The sequence below is a fragment of the Astatotilapia calliptera genome, chromosome 6 (assembly GCF_964374335.1).
Source record: "Astatotilapia calliptera chromosome 6, fAstCal68.1, whole genome shotgun sequence".
Lineage (NCBI taxonomy): Eukaryota > Metazoa > Chordata > Actinopteri > Cichliformes > Cichlidae > Astatotilapia > Astatotilapia calliptera.
In genome coordinates, this window is record NC_137427.1 from 33897974 (window position 1) to 33904472 (window position 6499).

Consider the following 6499-nt stretch of genomic DNA (forward strand, 5'->3'; position numbering starts at 1 on the left):
CATAGTGAAAATGGGCTTCATGAACATGGCTGAAGCAAATGTCATGTTCACAGTGTGAGATATGCTGAGTGGTGCATAAGTAGTTTGGGTCTCCTTAGAGAGTACTCTGAAGGTGTGCCTGCATGTGTGTGTTCTTCTATTGTCTGTCATTCCAGCACACAGTTCCAACATTGTTACTTTTCAAGCACCTACACCTGTGCGGCAGACTCACACCCAAGCTCCTGCAGTGGGAACTCTAACCTTTAGTACGTGTGTCCCCACTCAGCCAGGTGAGATATAGCAGAACAATTCAGAGTCTGACAGTAAGGGTGAAGACGAGCCTGACTGTTGGTCTGCTCCAAACAAGCCCATAAGCAAGCTTTGAAATATTATGTCACAAAATTGTGAAACTGGGACATGAAATTTGATTTGAAAATGAAATTCATCCTGATCAGGAGCTGTTATGATCTAAATGGTGTTCTAGATCCAGTAAGCAAACAGGAAGAGCTGCAATGTGTGTGCTTTTTCAAAATAATACAAAGCTATAGTGCAGACTACAGCGCCATCCAGTTGGTGTTCGCTCTCTCTGCGGTAGAGTATCACTTCCTGTTCCAACACATAGTGGTGTTTTTGTGTAGCTTATATGCGTAGCAGTTTAATTATAACCTTATAGATAACGTCCTATTTCACAGGGTTAGGGTTAATCGTCCTGCTTGACAATGACGTGCCCAAAGTGAATTGACTATTTCGCTTTGGACGTCTGCTTTCAGCACCTGACGGCATGTCCAGGTGAATGAGCCGCGCTTTGTGTTTACATCTTTTTGCGGATTCTGTTTACACATTCAAAATAAAGAGAGAGAAGTTTGTTTGTTAATTTCCCCCAGGGATCAATAAAGTATTCTGATTCTGATTCTGATTGTTTGTTTTTTGTTTCTTTAACTTTCATCAAAGTCAGAAGTATGCATACACTTCCTTATTATTTGGTAAAATTGCCCCAAAACTGTTTCACTTGGGCCACACGCTTCAGGTGTCCTTCCACAAGCTTTCTGCAACAGTTTGCTGGAATCTTGGCCCACTGCTCTTGACAGAACTGGTGTAACTGGGTCAGGTTTGTAGGTCTCCTTCCTGAGCGGTATGATGGTTGTACGTTCCTGTACTTTTTATTCTCTCGTATTATTGTCTGAATGGATGAATGTGGGACCTTCAGGCATCTGAAAATTGCACCTAAAGATGAGCCACAATTCATTTCCTGATGTCTTGGTTGATTTTCCTATGATGTCAAAGAAAGAAGCTCTGTGTTTGGGGGTGTGGTTTTACATGCATCCACAAGTGTGCCACAAATGAACTCAAATGGACTTAATTAACCGATCGAATCATCTTAAGCTCAAAATAGAAAATATCTGGAGTTTAGCTTTTGTTTAAAGACACTTGCTTTTACTTTACTTGAGAGATACTGACCTCAACAAACAGCTTGGGTTCTTCAACTGTATCTTATGGACACTCAGGTGAAGAACAGAGCTGAGCTATGAAGTGATGGTCACCTGATGGTGAGTTGGGTCAGGTGGTGGGGGAGGATGCTGGACACCCTTTAACTGCCAGTTTGACAGCATTCTGAGGGAGGCTTTGGACACATTCAAAATCCTGCTCCTCACATACAAGGCCTTAAATAATCAGGCCCCATCTTAACTTAATGACCTTGTAGTACCATCACCCTATTAGAGCACTTCACTCTCACACTGCAGGCTTACTTGTTGTTCCTAGAGTATTCAAAAGTAGAATAGAGAGACAGCCTTCAATTTTCAGGCCCCTCTTCTGTGGAACCAGCTTCCTGTTTGGACAGACACTATCTCTACTTTTAAGATTAGGCTTAAAACTTTCCAAAATATATAATTAGGGCTGGACCAGGTGACCCTGAATCCTCCCTTAGTTATGCTGCAATGCGGTGGGCTGCTGGGGGATTCCCATGATGCACTGAGTATTTCTTCTTCAGTCACCTTTCTCACTCACTATGTGTTAACAGACCTCTCTGCACTGTATCATACTTGTTATTAATCTGTCTCTCTTCCACAGCATGTCTTTATCCTGTCTTCCTTCTCTCACCCCAACCGGTCGCAGCAGATGGCCCCGCCCCTCCCTGAGCCTGGTTCTCCTGGAGGTTTCTTCCTGTTAAAAAGGAGTTTTTCCTTCCCACTGTCGCCAAAGTGTTTGCTCACAGGGAGTCATGTGGTTATTGGGTTTTTCTCTGTATGTATTAATGCAGGGTCTACCTTACAATACAAAGCACCTTGAGACGACTGTTGTTGTGATTTGTTTTCTGTATAAATAAAAATGAAATTGAAATAATATAATAATATAGTTTAATAAGATTACAGTCACATGGAGACATAGGGCACTATTAATTCCTTTAGTACGTTTTCATGACAATATAGTCATATTTTTAGTTTATGTGCAGAGAACAGAGACAGTTTGCTGAAGTACAGATGATGGTGTTGGGCCATCACCAGAAGAGCTTCACTTCATTTGGCTGTGATTGGTCCAACTATCAGGAACTGTAATTATATGATGAAACAAAATTCTTTCACGCTGGCCTGAGATCTGACATCTGTGAAGACTATATCATATAAATAAATCCTTTTACGAGTCCACAAGAAACACCACAAATCACAGGGCAGTCTGTGATCTTTCAGGACAGAGACATCAACAACAGTGACAGGACCCTCAGCGTCTTTCTACTGAAGCTGTCAGGCCCTGCTCAAATTTGAGCCACAAGCCTTTGGATGAAATTTAATTCAGGTCTTGACCAAAATACATTTATGGTCAGTTCATACTGTAGATCTTCTATAATAAATCGACGGTTTACACAATACTCAAAGTTTCATTTCTCAGCTTCATTTCCCTCCCAGCACTTTATGAAAGGCAAAAGCAAAAACTGCTGATGAGTAACTTTGCATCAATGTGTGGAGTATTGCAGCTTTTCATGCAGCATGATAAGGCTTCATCATGACACTGGTGACTATACAATGGTCACCATTCAGACAGAAAGGCAGTTGTTAGAGGGTGAATGGCAGGAACACTGTGTCTGCTGCCTCTTCTCTTGCCTCTGTGTATCAGTGAGTATTCAACAACAGTTTCTATATTTAACTGCTGGTTCTTACTGCATAATTCTGTCTGTATAATATAAAAATGATTCAATGCATCGAGTTATGCCAAACCTCACAGAAACTGTGCACGGTGGGTATTCTGAATTGCTGCTCGGCACATATATGCAGACCACAGTCAGAGCCTTACCCTCTGCTGCTTGAAGTCACACAGAGGTAACCCACTCGCTCTCTGTCAGCACGCAGTCACAGACTCGTGAGTGAGGTTGTTTTTTTCTCTTATTTTGCTCTTCTACTCTTAAGAGCTCCATTAGCCACACAGAGGGCACAATATGTTCTGCATTGCTTCTCAAAGTTAGCATTGGTTAGTGATCATGAGCTGTTTTAGGTTTATAAATCATTGGTTTACACCACATTCCTCTGAATTAATGTCACAAATTGACAAACTGACAGTGAGATACAGTGAAGCGTGTAGAACATGTAATTCAAATCAGAGCACGAGCAGAACAAGAGCATGAAGCTGAGATCAAACTTCATTTGCTTCCATCTATAAGGTGCAGGTCACTGAGGTCTTCTGACAGAAACCTGCTGGTGGTTCCTCGTTCTAGGCTGAAAACCAAAAGAGACTAAGTGTGTCTTCAAGGCTGTTGGCTGATAATCTATGGAATGCACTAATATTACATTTGATCTCTGCGGTCTGAACATTTTTTTTTCCATTTTTGAAAGTTACTGCATGCACAGGTTTTTATTCCCACTTGTAATACAGTTAAATATATTGGAAATATCAGATATCATAGAAGTTGTTTTTAGTCAGCATATAGTTCAAAGTAAAAATTCACTGTGCTTTTATATTAAAATTCATAGATCGATAAGGCTAAGCTAGACAGGCTTTGCCTTCACATAGTTGTTTGGTAGTTATGTTGGTTGGCCTCCTCTATTTCATTGCTCTGGATAAGTGGTTGTCTTTCAGGGAGAGCAAATGCATGTTTCCAGCTTCTAGCACGCAACCAGGATGATCCTTTGTACCATCGTTTTGTAGTTAGGACCGCAGCAGCTATGGCTATTGTCAAAATTCCTCCACAAAGCCCTGCAAGAAGCAGCCACGGCCACACGTCCCGCAACTCATCGAGGGAAGGGTGCAATGATTCTGCTAGCTTTTGACTAGCATCTAGCAGGTGGGTGTATTCATATCCCAGGTCTTTGCTGGAAATGAAGAAGTCTCTGTTCCTATGCAGAGGTAGGAATGGTGCCATGTGGTATTCACTGCTATGGCCTATAGGAGCATTTGACTCTGGATACTTGCATTTGCAGAAAAAAGAAAACAAGCAGAAGAAAACGAGAGCAATAGAATAAACAACATCACGATGATATATGGGAATATAACTGTAAATACTAAATATTAAACATTACTGTGCAGCACGTAAGATCGACAGCGCACAGTGTGCTTTGAGGTAGGAGCCAAAAAAGGGTGTAAAACACCAGTCAGTGTCACGCCGCCGGGTATATCAACTTCTCGTTTAAGCTGTGCTTTCTGCTTCACGCTCCGTGCCCACACATGTAACAAGGGCTGCTACAAGGCCCTTTAAAACAGGAAGTAGCATGTGCTGCAGTGAGCTTGAATGGTGTCCCAATGCGCTGAGCAAGCACAGTCCAAGCATGCTAGCCAGGTGTGGTGCGTGATGATAAAGTGGTGACTAAAACTCTATAAAGGACATAACTAATATAACAGCAGGTCAGGGTTACTCTTACAATTTTCTCTGGTAAGAAGTCAAAATCCTTCATATAGAACTCTGAAGTTACCTGGAGAGATGAGATCCTGCTTCATAGTACAGGCCTCAGGGCAACATTTCAAAGTTAACGTGCAAAACAATCAATATATGTATTTGTATGTAACTGACAAAAAAAGGAGAGAAAAGCGTCCAAACACTTCTTGTGTCATTCCAGAGTTGAGGTCGCAGGTTATGGTGCCACCACTGGACTAGCTAATGAGAAAAGAAGGAAGATGATTTTTAACAAATTTGTTGTATTAAGAAAAAAGAAAACAAACCATCCAAACTGTTACTTTATTAGTAAAGAGATGTTGCAGATATTTGTACTGAAATTGTATTTTGCTTCATTTCTAATGTGTTCAAAGTAAAAACAAGCTTTTCCTGTGAGCTCAGACCATTTTATTTCTTTCTGCTGCATTTCTGCATAAAATACAAATCTGCATCATTTTTTTAAAAAGTGCTTTAAGCTGAACTAATTGTCCCTTTTTTCTACAACCTGGTGAATCACCCTCTCTTCACTGTGCAGAGACTGAGGTTGTCAGCTGTACAGAGCTCAATGATATTTTACAGAAATAATTCCCCGAGGTCCACCGAGTCAGGAGCTATCAGCACTGGTTCTGTGGACAAAGTCCTGGGAAAGATATATGTCGAGTGAGTTTGCATGATCCCTCAGCTCACAGCTGCATTTATTAAACATTCAAAATACAGAAAGATTTTATAAAACTGGGAAACTGTATTTCTGTCTTGCAGGGAGACTCTGGTGGAGGAGTGGTTCATAATGGCAGGATTTATGGTGTCTCTTCTTTTGTGGGAGATCCAGACTTTGTATGCAGAGCACCGGCTGCCTTCATGGACCTCTGTGATCCTGAGTATGCAGATTGGATCAGGAAAACTATCAACCCATAAAAAGCTGTGAGGTGTGGATAACTGTAAACAAGCTGAAATAAATAATCTTTTAGAGTTTAGCTTTGGTTTCTTTTATTCTGTTTGATATAAGCAGTAGAGGATTTCAGAATTTCTGTGTTATTTGCCAAAAGACGTTTTTTCAGCTGCACCCACACACAGTTTCTTTAGATAACTTCAACTGCAGAAAGTAAAAACTCAGCACTAAGTTTCAAATGCAGTTTTAAAGATAATGATAATATGGTGTCCCTGAAGAAAACACCCGTCAATAGAAAAAGCTGCAAAATCCTGCAAAATGTAACAGAAGTTGAATAAAACACAACGGAAATAGAAAAAAATGCAACAAGGCTGAAAAACTGAACAAACAAACAAAAAACAAACACAAATTACAACAGAAATAATAACAACGATATAAAAAAAAAAAATAAAGTGGAAAAAAAACCGTTCTCATCCTAAAACTTGGTGACAAAGTGGAACATGGTAAGGAAACACTCACTTAAGTGCTGTCATTACTCAAAGGTTCCTGATAATCATGCATGAAGTGATTTCTGGAGGGGAATGAAACTTAACTGAACTGCTCCCTGTGACATTTTGACCTGTCAAACGCAGGCGTAACTCCTGTTATTCATTGTTGTATTGCAGGTCTGCTGTGCACGACGTCTGTGAATCTGAGTAATTTGGTACAGATGAAGGAATAAGACTGCTCAGATGCTTTGGGTGTCACGTAATGATCCCTCAGGTTTGGGTGTC